Source organism: Sturnira hondurensis, unplaced genomic scaffold (assembly GCF_014824575.4).
Source record: "Sturnira hondurensis isolate 20B ecotype Veracruz unplaced genomic scaffold, ASM1482457v3 Scaffold0015596, whole genome shotgun sequence".
NCBI lineage: Eukaryota > Metazoa > Chordata > Mammalia > Chiroptera > Phyllostomidae > Sturnira > Sturnira hondurensis.
In genome coordinates, this window is record NW_028088227.1 from 3,851,720 (window position 1) to 3,866,204 (window position 14,485).

Genomic DNA, 14,485 nt, shown 5'->3' on the forward strand with positions numbered 1-14,485 from the left:
AAGTAATCTTATTAAATGTATTAATTTAAATTGTAGATAATTTCATATGTATGTAATGATAACAAATATAAATAATTTTACTTTAATATTTATGATGCTTGGCTGTACTGTACTAGTTAGAATCTCCAGAACAGCAAGATGAAATTACCATAAAGCCAAAACAGAACTCATGACTTGAATTCTAAATGTTAAGATATAAATGTTTTAAGAGAAAAAATATATAAGATGAAATAAACATAAAAAAATTTGAGAATTTACAACTTATAGGGCAGAGAAAAGAGGATTAATATTCTCACCCTATCAAGAATCCTTTCAAATTACAGCAAAAAAAAAAATTGAGTGACCAGACGAATATTTTATAAAGTTAGTCTACCAAACAAGAAAATCAAATAGCTGGTAACCTTGGTCACCCTCAGTTATTCCCAGTGAAATGGGATAAATAAAAACATGAAAGAGGTAAATGGTGATGAAAAAACATAAATTAAACTAATAAAAATATATAGGTTTCAGCACATGCATTTTTATTATAAAATCTTTTATTAAAAATAATAAGCATGTAATTCTGTAACATAACAATATCACACTCAAGCACACCATATGACATTTTAGGTGAAATGTTCAAATTAAAACTATAAATTATTATACCCATATTATTATCCTACAAACAACACTCATTCAAGAAGGCCACATTTCTGCCAGAGTATGTGTATGTACACACACACAGACTCCAGAAGAAATAAATGTGTTTTGAAATATATATATATACATTCTGGTTTAGCATATATATATGTGTGTGTGAGAGAATATATATATGCAATTCATATATATATATGTGTGTATATATATATATTCTAATATACTCCAATATATATTCTCAATTTGTTTACAATCACAAAGTTACTTGGGCATGATGTTTGAGTTAAATTTTTTGTGTCTTTAAAAGTTCATATGTTGAAGACTTAACCCTACTTTCTCAGAATGTGAATATTAGGAGACAGGTCCTTTCAGAAGTAATTAATGTAAAATAAAGTCATTTGTGTCAGCCTAATCCAATCTGACTGGTGTCATTATAAGAAAAGGAGATAAAGAAACAGACAATACAGTTCAAGGGACAACTAAGTCAAGGAGAAACTTTGATATTTTGTTAGGGCAGGTCTACCCAACAAATACATGGAAATTACCAAAAAAATACTGTAGCTTAAAGATATCCTTACCTGCTAGTTTGAGATTGTATAATACACACACACACACACACACACACACACACATATATATACATATATATACATACATGTATACCACAAGATGTAGTAATGCAAACACCTAGCATATCTGCTCAGGCTGCCATAACAAAATACCACGAACTGGGTAGCTTAAACAACAGAAACGTGCTGTCTCACACTTCTTGAGGTGCAATGTTCAACATCAAGGTAGACGGCAGTGAATCAATTCGCTGGTGAGAGCTCTCTTCCTGGCTTGCAGACAGCCACTTCCTCTCTACACTCACTTGACCTCTAAGTGAGAGTGCATGGGAAGAAAAACAGAAAGCTCTCTTTCCTCTTCTCAAAAAGTCAACAATCTTTTGTTAGGACTCCACCCTTAAAACTTTATTTAAACTTTTTGCCTCCTAAAAACCCTATCTTCACCTATGGTTTACACTGGTGATTTGAGCTTCAACAAATGCAATGTGAAGGCTCATGATTCATATGCTTAGACATGGTAAGCACTGGAGCAGATGTGTTCAGGGACGACATGGAGCGACCATCCATCCAGACTCCCTGGCGTGCCAGAGACTATAGTTTTGAAGGTTTCCAGTCCTTACTCTTGTGAGTAGGTTAGATGAGTATCAGTTAAGATGTCTACTGTTGCTGTTTAATTTTGAAAGTGAAATGAATGCAGGAGGTATTAAATGAAAAGTATTCAAAGTGATTACATTAAACATACAAATAACATGTATGAGTAAATACTCATCCACAGGACATTGTTGTGGCCCAATACCGGTCCTGGTTCAAAAGCCTTGTGTTCTCCTTTCCAAGTCTTTTTCCCCAGATTCCCAGTGAGTGTGTGACTCCCTAATTCCAGTTCAATCCTTTCATTTTTCAATTAAGATAACCGTGGTTTTCTGTGGTCAAAGTTTTGACTAAAACAGCTGTTACCACTTATATGTCAAAGAAAATCAGTCTTGAAGACAATGTGTAGACGGTTCCCCAAACAGATAAAATCTCAGCTAGCTCATCTAACAGTTCTACCATCCAGCATGTAATTCTGTGTGTGTGCATGGAAGGTAGACACCTGCAGGTGGTAAGGTTAGACATTATTTCACTCATTAGAATTTTCTACTTTTGCAAGGGTATAACTACATTTGTTGTTGAAAAGATGACATTTTTTCCTCTTTTATTTCACTGATTGAGGTGACACTGGTTAAAATAAATGACATGGCATCAGGTGCAGCTCCACAATATGTCATCTCTCCGCCTTATTGTTTGAGATATCACCTAACAGCTGTCTTTCTGTAGTTAGCAAACACTTTCATTTATCAGATTTGTTTCCCAACAAGACATTTTTGCAAATTCATTAACAACAACAAAAAATAAGAGCAATTGAAAGTACTATATACGTTTATGTAAAATGTGTATAATATATATTTTTAGTAATTACCTCCTTCTATATCTCTTATCAAACTATAATGCATGATTTGCTAACCATTATACCAAGATCATTTGACTTCACTAAGCCTTAAACATTTTATAAAAAATGTTATATTAAAATTTAATTTTAGAGTAAAAGCATTTGGAAAGAATTGAATTAATTTTGCAAGAAGAATTATTATAACACTTCAAATATCTTTCTCAACCTAATCATAATAGCTCACACAGGCACATTCAGAATTTTGATCTTGAGATAAATTTTGAATCACTAACAAAACCCATATTTTCTAACATTAGGCCTTTTAAGGAAAAGAATAGCTACTAGTATGAGAAAGGTCCTCACTGCAGAATGAAAAAAGAAATTACAGAAATAATTATGCCCAGTCAGATATCATTAATCTTAGCCTTTAAAATCTATGACTTCTTATCAATTATACTTCAAATAAAATAATTATGCAATAACATTGACAGTATAAATATTAAACTTCTTTATAAGGAAATGACTACCCTTTGTCAGGCCCAAAGGATGAATTGTATGAATTCATGCTGCAGGCAAGAATGTCTAAATTATACAGATGATAAATCTGTAAATTTACAGTTGTAAATTATAAAATATCAGTATATCTAGAAGTATATGGCAGGTATTAACTTGTATAATTATAAATACATTTATTTTATAATTATGTTTTCCTCTAATGCACTATATCTTGATAACATTAATAAATACAATAAAATAATATGTATTCAGGGAAATATTTAATTAAGGAAAAAACAGCAGTAATTATTTGATTTGTGTATGCAAAGTGAGAGTTAGGTTAATTGCAGGATCATGAGAAAAATTTCAAAATTAGTATTGTAATAGAAATACAATGGGGTGTCTTAATTATTTAAAACCTAAATAGTACATGAGACTAATAACAAAGTAACTGTAAATGATTTATCGGTCCAACAACAACAAACATCAATTACAGAAAACAAAGTTCATCCCACTTCAAGTATATTTAATTTTTTAGCATCAGAGACACTACAGTGATTATTTCCCCTGGTATACATTTTTAGATGATAAATATTCAGTGAAGGATAGCCAGGTGCAATCAGTGAAGGATAATTCTGATATCATAAGGTGTTGAAATTCATATCTAATTGGGCCCTGCACAGTCTCTCCAAAATAAGTCATTTAAGATCTATAACACCATGTGAACCTAGCATTCTTTTGCAAAATGTGTTTAATGGTTACATGATTTGAATGTCCTGTAACACAGAAATACTTATGTAAAAAAAACAACCTTTTACAGAGTTTGATAGCTGCAACACCCCCCCCCCAAAAGCTTCTATTACATGTTTCTGGGACGATCTTGCTCAATATATTAATGGGTTGTTCTTTCAAGATGGCATAATGTGTTAGTGCTGATTCCCCGAACCATCAGCTAAGGTTTAGAAGAAGCTATTTAGATTAAAACAATGCGATAATTTATGACAGTTTAGGTATACCCATTTTGTTTATAGTATGGAGGAAAGATAAAGAGAGCTGAGCAAAAGTAGGTTTACAGTTGTAGGTACACATGAAACAGAATTTATTCTCGTATTATTATTTATTAATTATATATTATTTATATGTTTCATAACTGTAATCCTACTTTTTCCCACCCCTGTATTTGAAAGGAAGATTGAAAATAAGAAAGGAGAAGATATAATGAGATTTTCTAAAATTGTGTTAAAATAATTGATAAAATTATTTTATGGAGTTTTATTAAATAATTTATTAGAGTTGGATAGAAAATAAGAAAATGTCTTCAAACATTTTTAATGTGTTAATGTTGTTAATCATTAACACCAAAACAGGTACATATTCATGCCCACACATACCTTATGTTAATATCTTATGACTCAGTAGAAAAAATATTATATAGAAGAACCTAGTATTGATTTACTTGCAAATACTTAATAATAGGCAATATTAATAGAAATTTTAGTAATTTTGATATTAAACCTATAAAATAAATTTGGAAATAAACTAAGAAAAATTCAAATTGTTTTCATTTTTATGAGCTTCCCCTTATTAATCTTAAGATAGAATGGAGGGTCCAAGATCTATGTAATAGACTTGTTTTACTCATTTCCTTTTCAGATAATTTTATTATTGGAATCCACAGATAACTGTTAAGGAATACATTTCTAAGACCCAATTAGAAAGAGAATATTTCTATATTCTCTCCCCAGCCAGTGTGGCTCATTTGGTTGGGCATTGTCCTGCAAAGCAAAAGGTGGCTGGTTCAATTCCCAGTTAGGACACATGCCCGGGCTGCAGGTTCAGTCCCCAGTCAGGGCATATAGGAGTGGCAAGGAATCAAAGTTTCTCCCACACATCCCTGTTTCTCTCCTCTTTCTCCATTCCTCTCTCTCTCTAAAAGATGAATAAAATATTTAAAATTTTAAAAAAGTAATAAAAGAATATACCACTCTAGTATTGCTTCCATATCTTAGTCAAGAATTCTAGTTATTGCCCTCGGCCTGGCAGCACCAGTGGTGCTTGTCACTGTGCCGAGGCAGCCACTGCAGTGTCACTTTTCGGCCAGAGAAGAAGGTGGGTCCTAGCCTGGAGTGGGCTGGTCCGGGCCTCACCAGGAGGCGGCAGCAGGCGCTGGAGTTTGGCAAGGTATTCATCAGCGAGACTACAGCAGCGGTGCATGCTGCCGGTTACAGACCAAGTTCCTCTCGAAGCTGAAGAACCAGATTGATAGGCAGCATCTTGAAGAAACAGCTCCAACTCTAAATAACCTTTATGCAGAAGCAGAGAAACTTGGGAGTCAGTCATATCTTGAAGGCTGTTTGGCTTGTTTAACCGCGTACACTACCTTCCTGTGCATGGAAGCTCATTACGAGAAGGTTCTGAAGAAAACCTCCAGATATATTCAAGAGCAGACTGAGAAGATACATGCTCTCCAAGTCTTCCTCTTGACAGATCCCATTGAGAGAGGACTTCGAGTTACTGAAATTCCCATTTATGAAGACAGAGGGAAGAGCAGTGGAAGATAAGTCATGGAGTTAAAGAGCCTAGTTCTCATTGGGGCCTTCATCTATCCACTGGCCAATCGCAGAGCATCATTCTTTTATATCTGCTGGAAGAGCCATGGTGCCCTTTACTCCAAGGACTAACTTTCTAAAATTCCACACCTGGAGTCACCTCTAGTCGCCTCAGCATCCACTCTGTCTCCAAATTGTATAGGACTCTATAACCTTTTTGTTACTTTCTGAGAAAACACAATGAAGCATTTCACTTTTTTTATTCAAAGCTATTAGTGAAATATGTAGTTGGCCAGCCCAACGCAGTTTATTTCTTATCTGCCACCAGTACCAATGGCTCTCTTCATTGTTATTTGTTTTATTATAGAAATTATTTCTAATGAAGCAGTATTTAATACAAAAAAGATTTCTAGTTAACACTTCTTTTTTTACATACTGTATTCTGGAATAACAAGGCTATCTGGTGAGGAAATGTAAACAATTGAGTGTTTTAAAGTTAATAAAAATGAGGTAAAATTATTGTTATTTGAAGATATGATTGTAAATCTATAAAATTCAAAATATCCAATGAAAAATGGATGATATATTGATAAAATTAGTTATCAATTTAATTATTAGCTTAATAAAGTTATGCCCTACTTAAATTTTTTTATTTTCTATCCTTGTGTTTGATACTTCCATTCTTAAAACTTGTTACTTTTATTGCAAGCAATATATTTATTCCATCCTTGATGAGTTCACTTGAATTATATTTTGAAGGATCAAAGGACATAGTCTGGTTATTCTCATAAGTAGACAATTGATACTTTAGTTTTCCTCTATATTAGAAGCATATTTCTCATTAAAAGTTGACTTGTAAAAAGGTATATTTTTATTTTTCCCCAAGTAGAATGTTTCTGATGCTTTCACAAAATATATTAGATACACGGTTGATATTTTATAACAGAAATGTCTGCCTAGGAGACATAAAGTTGCATGTTTACATTTATTATATTATGTTTTTAAATCTATGCTAAGATTTTATTTATTACTAGAAATAAAATGGAATATTATGCCATTTCTTTGAAAATTAAAAAGAATCTAGGTTTTTATTACAGCAATTTGTAATACAATGAATTTTAGTAAAATAGACACTCACTCAATTAATTTACTCTCTAAAAATGTGTTACAATCATAATGATTTTTTCACTTTTTACTATAATTTAGGTACAAATAAGGCTATTTTTAAAAAGAAGAAAAATGCAAAGACCAAGTAAGCCAAAATTTAAACTTTAAAATGCATCAGAAACAATTAGAAATAATAAATAAATAAAAGAAACTAACAAATAACAAAAAAAAAGTTTTTGTTGTTTACAGTGCAAATTTTTAAGTGGCATCTCCCATGAACTAGACCCAAGGAAAAATATATAAATGTGTGTTATATCGGTTATACTCATAAAGATCACAGCATTTTCTGGTCTATTTTATTATAAAAAATAAACCAATGAAAATTCAGTACTACACTGGGTTAGCTCTAATGGCCTCAGGGCTGTGTACACTGTTTGTCAGGGGATTCCAGGGAATGATTTTGGCAGACCCAGACTTCCTTTTAGGATGTTTTCTTTGAAAATAAATATAGCTCTGATTTGTCACCATCATCTTCTGCTCTCATTATGGATAAAAAGTGATAGTGTCAACTAAAACATCTTTATCCTATCACCTAATACCTATCAAATTTATTTTTAATCAACAAAAAAGTTTACCATCTCCAGGCAGCAGTATTCTTGGCAGCAGGTGCCTAAATCACACCGGCAAGTCAAATATGGTTGAGTCTGTTCTCATAACTCTGGGAGATCATTTTTGCTTGTGGGTGACAAAAGCTCAATCTGATTTCATTTAGGCCCAAAGAAGAATTCTTTGGCTCAGGAAATGAAACCATCTGAAGAGCAAGAGTTCAGTTGGACCCTAAGGACAGAAACCAATGGCAATGAGAGCATTCTTCCTGTTTTCCCCCCATCTGTAACTTCTCTTCAGTCACTAATTCTTTTTTTTTTTGCCATCTCTAGGTAGACTATAGCAGAATCCAAAGGGTCAGTTATAAAACCTGTTGCCCTTTTATGTTCCCTTTAGTACTATTAAAGGCATATTATTTACTAGGCTTTAATTTTTAATATTTTTATTATTGTTCATGCATACAGTTGTCTCCATTTTCTCCCCACCACTCCCTCCACCCCAGCCATCCCCACCTCCCACCCTTGATCCTATGTCCATTTGGTTTTGCCCATGTGTCCTTTACAGATATTCCTGAAAACCCTTCCCCCCTCCCCATTATCCCCTCCCACCTCACTTCTGGTTATTATCAGTTTGTTTTTAACCAGAGACATTCTTCCTATTCTAACAGCAGTCTGACTCTGCATGCTGTTTTGTTGTTGCTGCTGTTGTTTTTGTATCTTCTAGCCCACATCTTTATGGCCTCACCACCTAATAGTAGGATTTGCTTTCTTTAGATTCAATTTCAAAATTCTTAGGGAAGGAGTAGCATTAATGTGGAAGTAGGGGAGGTTCCATGGCAACATTTTCACTGATGGTGCCATGGAAGCTGAATGTAGTCACTGACCTCCTCTAGAACCATGTGACATGAGATCAGACCTAGGAGTGTTCTTACAAATGCACACACACTCACAAAGGACACCCAGACAAATTAATTACTTTAAAAATAAAATATTTGGACCAAATCGAATATTTCACAAAGCTCTTTCACATTACATAGCTCTTTAAAAATGTTTAAGAATTTGTAACAAAAATATTTTGGAAATGGTCGACTATGAAAGGCTTAGATGATTTGCAAGTTTGACGCACACAATAAATGCCAGAGCTTACAGCAGAGCTCAGAGTTTAAATATTGATACCCATGCTCTCTCCACATTTCCAATTTGGTGCTCACATCACATATTCAGGCACTCATGACTATTCAAAGCCATGGATCCACAAAGCTTTTAATATTAGGGCTTAATACTTAATCATACAAAGGGATACTGTTCAAAGAAAAATAGAGTAACCAGTAATGAGTTGAATGTCAGAAATTCAAAANTAAATATTGATACCCATGCTCTCTCCACATTTCCAATTTGGTGCTCACATCACATATTCAGGCACTCATGACTATTCAAAGCCATGGATCCGCAAAGCTTTTAATATTAGGGCTTAATACTTAATCATACAAAGGGATACTGTTCAAAGAAAAATAGAGTAACCAGTAATGAGTTGAATGTCAGAAATTCAAAAAATCTCGTTCTCCTGCTTCTGACCTCCACTGCTCTCTAGCCACAACTTTTTCTAAATTTTGTTGATAAACTTAGTAACTAAACACAAATTTATTACATCATAGTTTTGGAGATAAGAAGGTCAAAATATGTCTGAATGAACTAAACTCAATTATTTTCTTTCTTCACTTTGTTCTGGGTTTATTTTACTACTTAATTTTATTTCAATTCTTTCTTGTAGCTTCTTCAAGTAGGAGCTAAGTTTACTAATTTGATACCTTTATAGTTTTTTAATATAAGCACTCATCATTATAAATTTATTTCTGAACACAGCATTAGCTACATTACACATGTTTTTGACATTGGGTTTACCTTTGTTTTTAATTTAAAATATTTTAAAATTTCTTTTGAGATCTCTTGTTGATCTATGGGTTCTTTAGAAGTGTTTTTATTTCTAATTACATTGGTATTACATTGGTATCTTTCTTGTGCTTATTTCTAGTTCACTTATGTTAGGGTCTGAGAACACTTTTTTGGGTGGTTTAATTATTTTAGGTAGTTGACATTAATTGCATGGCTCAGAATATGGATTGTATTAGAGAACGTTCCATGTGTATGTGAAAGAGTGTGTATTCTGCTGTCGTCCACATTGTTCTATACATGATAGCTGTGTCTAGTTATTTGGTAATGGTGATAAGATCATCTACCATATTACCAATTTCTGATCTACGGTACTGTTAATGACTGAAAGAGGAATTTTGAAGTCTAGTATTATAATCTTAATTTCTCTACATCTTTCTTCATTTCTATCAGTTTTGCCTCGGGTATTTGAGTCTTTGTTAGATTCACATTAATTGATCACATACAATTAAGATGGTTATGTCTAACATACGTAATACAATGCCCATCTTTATACCTGACAATATTTGAGCTGCATTCCTTCTGAAGCCTTTAGAGGAGAGTAGTTCCTTTCCTCTCCCAGCTTTGAGAGGCTGGCAGCTTTCCTTGTCTCATTCCTTTCTGTTCTCATCAAAGGCAGAAGTTTAGCCTCTGTAAATCTGTCTTTCTCTGTGACCTCCATTTTCACCACCACATTTTCTTTTCTAACTCTTTTATCTTCCTCTTCTAACTTTTAAGGCCTTTAGTGCTTACACTGGACTCACCTGGATAACTCAGACTGATCTCTGTATGTTAATAGTCTTAATTTAATCACATCTGCAAAACCCTTTGCCAACGATGACATATTTACAGGCTTGAGGGATTAGAACATGTTCATCCTTAAAGGGACTATTATTCTGTGTAATGTGGAAATCTACTTTATTTTATATTAATATAGCTTTATCAGCAATATTCTTTATATTTTAATCTCTTTACTAAGTCTAATAATCTGTCTTTTAACTGTTATGTTTAAATATTTCACATATAATGTGATTATTAGTATGATCAATTAAATTCAACCATCTTCTTAGCTGTATTCAACTTGTACCAACTGTTCTTTGCTTTTTTCCTCCTCTTTAATTAAGCCTTCTCTTGGTTTAATTCAGAACTTTTTGTATTATGTTTTCTCTTCTCTTTTGGCATACTATTTATACCTCAAAAATAAGAATTACAGTCTTTTAACTAAACATAGTCTACATTAAGATAATAGCACTTAGCATGAAGTTTAAGAAGCTTTTAACAATGGATTATCAAAACCTTCCTCCCATCATTTGGACTATGTTGCATATTGTTTATTTTTACATATGCTATAAATACCCATGAAATGTCCCTATTTTTGCTTTAGTTAGTTGGTAATATTTTACAATAATTAAGCCTATATAAAGAAATTTTATTTTAATTTTGTGCATTTCACTTCCAATATTTCTATGTATTTTTCTGTTACTTGGTATTTATGGCTCACTAGCTTAGTAGCCAGAGCCATAAGAGTAGCCAGAGCCTCTCTTATTCTGATTAGAATAAGCTTTTTTCAAGCACTGTGTCCAGAGAAAGGTACTGACCTCTCATTTCTTCTTACGCTTTCTTTAGCTATAATTATGGATCCACTCTATAAACTTGCTTCTCCATCAGAAACAGGATATCTTCCCCTTTGTTCCCTTTCCTGGTTGCCAACAGTTTGTACTGAAACCCAAGGAAAGCATTGTTTCTTTTTCTCTTCCCCTCAAGTTCAGACCCCTCCCCACAAAGGAGATATAGGGGAGATGCATCTGGGCAGAGTTTCCTGCCCTTCACATGCAGCTTGTTTTCCTTTTCCCAAGGTCACTGCACTGGTTTATTCAGTGAGAAAGCAGTGGTTCACAAAGAACAAGCAAGAGGTTTTGAGACTTCTGTTAGTCCAGCAGCCCCCTGGGGTCTCCCACTGCCTCACCAGCTTGACTTCGATGTTCAGCAAAGTCATCAGAACTTCTACCCCAACTTTGCATACCTGTGTTCAGTTACATTCTGCTTTATGTGAACAAGTACTTCAATTTTCTCTCTCCCTGTAGGTCTCTGTCACTACTTGACTTAGGCCTAGTTGTTGCTCTGTGACCTTAAATGTCTACGGGTTTAAAAAAGTGAATTTAAAGTTAATATTTTTTTATTGTATAGTGAGAGCAACTTTCCTTTCAGCTATCTGTATCATGCAGTGGAAACCTGAAGTACTCACCGTTTATTTTTAAAATAACAATACAGATTACATTAATGCCTTGAAAATTAGATGGTTTTGAAGAGACTTTCAGTTTCCTTAATCAAATATGTAATTCTTTATTTCTGGAACCTCAGCTCCCATGAGTTTAAATATATTTCTAGCCCAGAAAACTCTTCTATGTGTACCTGTTGTCTTCCTGATAAATACTTAATTTCTTCATAGATTACATCATATACTAGAACCTAAATTGTGCACAGCAAATGTTTTGACTCTCTTGTCCCTGAACTGAGATACCTCACCGTGTTCTCACTCCTCTATTCATATCCATAGACTGTTCCGTCCCGCGGAACAGTCAACGAGGGTCCCGAGTCTACCTGAAACGGATGTATAGGGATGGGACAAGAGGCGCGAAGAAAGGCAGCAAGACAGGTTTCTGATCAAGCCGCAAATTTTATTTTGGGCAGGGCTGTTATTTATAGAGAGGAAGGAAAAAGGGGAGGTGGTCCCGATAGGTTGTCCTGTGCATGCTCACTGCNGAGATCCCTCACAGTGTTCTCACTCCTCTATTCATATCCATAGACTGTTCCGTCCCGCGGAACAGTCAACGAGGGTCCCGAGTCTACCTGAAACGGATGTATAGGGATGGGACAAGAGGCGCGAAGAAAGGCAGCAAGACAGGTTTCTGATCAAGCCGCAAATTTTATTTTGGGCAGGGCTGTTATTTATAGAGAGGAAGGAAAAAGGGGAGGTGGTCCCGATAGGTTGTCCTGTGCATGCTCACTGCATGCTCTTGGCGACGGTTGGTGGGTGGGCGCGTGATCAGCATCTTAATTGGTAGGTAGTACTCGTGATTAAGAGATGCCTACAAGGGTGGGGGCTACCTGGCTGGGCTGCAGCATCCTGTTTGGGGCTGCCTCAGCCAAGCCCTCCTGGTGCGATTTTCTTAATGGATTGCATTCACCGTCTTTAGGCCCCAACAATAGACGAAGCAAATATTGTTATAATTTAGTATATACACTTATAATGGGAGAGTCACATTAACTGAACATTAATGCATATAGACAAATAATTATAAACTTTGTTGGGTGCTTTCAAAAAAGTTACAGAGGTAAAGTCAGGACAATGTAATGCTTGAGAAGCAGGACATGTCCTTCTAATTCATAAAATTTCCACAGGACCTGTTTCAGAGAACCACAAGGCCATTGAGTGAAGGAGAGTAGGAGAAATAGGCTTGATTATTGGAATATACACCTTTTCATATTTTACAATAAAAGGCCTCTAGTGGCAGGCAGTCTAAATACATGTAACTTGCAAAATGCAAGTCATAATAAAACATCTTTATTATAATTTACTACTCCATTATTACAGATGAGTCTTTTTGTGGGTTCAATTTTCATATAGTGAATTTCAAGACAATTAAACTATTATTAATAGGACTTAAAATGTTACCATAATTCTCAATATTTGTCTACCGGCCAAAATGTAAACATCTGAAGCAAGCATAAACGTAGTGGTTCAGTAGGTTAAACAACTATTTTTAGCATCATCATCTTTGGCTTTAAATTGTTTTTTTGCAGTTACAAAGTATGTTGCTACATGTGATCATACTATGCTATAAAAATAAAAGCAGATGAAAATGGAGGAGTTGATACAAGAATTTGAGGTATCAAAAATTAAATACAATTTAAGGCATGTTTAGGTATCAAAATTATTACTGCTTCCAATTCAGTCTTTATTCTCAGCCTATATCTCTATTATTGAAAATGAAAACAAAAATAAATGAACAAATATTACAAAAATCTGTGAGGAAAATCTTAGTAATTAGACAAACTATTTTATTTACTAGAAGAAAGTGAGCTACTTTGACTCTGTCAAATTAAAATTGTATGAGTCTTTTGAGATGGAGAGTTGGAAGGTAAAAAATGAAATTCAAACGTGTTTTTAATATGAGCTTGGGGCTCCCTGCAGTCTCAGGAGGTTTAATATTCTGTGAAGGACAGAGGACTGCAGGACAGTGTAGACTGGTTTCACTCCAGTGTTAAGGAGAACTGCTCCTTCCTTTTCTGGACTGCTTTTTTAGTGTTTCTCTTTTGTAGTTTTTTAACCATCAGAGAGATAAAAGCTAAAGTACAGTATTTTAGCTTTGAATCCAAGAAATCAACTAGGCTTGGGATAATTTTTGTTTGTTTGTTTTGTTTTCCCTGCTGCTTCTTTAGCAGCACTAATGACATCGATGCACAATGAAGAGTCACAGTTCTGGACTGTCTAGAATGGAATGGAAATGATAAAAAAGTGCTTAGAAAGTAGATTGTTGTCGTGTTGACTATCACTAACTTGAAGAAAATTTCTACAGTTTACCAGGAGATTAATTTGGGTTCAAAATGCTGCTAGTAATAAGGATATATGCATTCTTGACTTTATTCCAGGAATAAGGTTGAGCTAAGATGAGATTTAGAAATTCTAATTCTTCAATCTAAATATGAATTATATGACTCCTCAGGACTTGGTATTCATTTTAGTTGGTGAGTTCTATATCTTTGTGGACTCACAAGCCAACAGAGTTTTGAATTATGAATTAATAGAATATAAAAACTATTAATAACAGCTCCCGAACCCCAAGTTTAAGAGATCAATGAATTTTAGCTACCTAATATTAATCCAGACCAAGGAATAAGCTGTCTCCACACACAACATAAACACCAGATAATTACTTAGCTAATTGTGAGTTTGATCTTATGCAGGTCCACGTGCACATACACCTATCCCGCAGTTAATGAGATCTTTCATTATGGCTGTTTAACAAGAGAATTTTATGTTTGATCAAAGCACCTAATGCAATTCTGAGGTTATTCTACTTAGCAGTGGGCTCATTGGTAACAGCCTTCAGAGACCTCTGATTCTACCCTCATTTAAAACTTGGTTTATGAAACATGGTCTGCATACTT

At 34.2% G+C, this 14,485-nt stretch overlaps 1 pseudogene; it reads left to right on the top strand.

The window, feature by feature from the left end:
• The first annotated feature begins 1,716 nt into the window (after window positions 1-1,716).
• LOC119000343 (golgin subfamily A member 7-like) lies at window positions 1,717-5,684 on the top strand (annotated as a pseudogene).
• The last annotated feature ends 8,801 nt before the right edge of the window (window positions 5,685-14,485 follow it).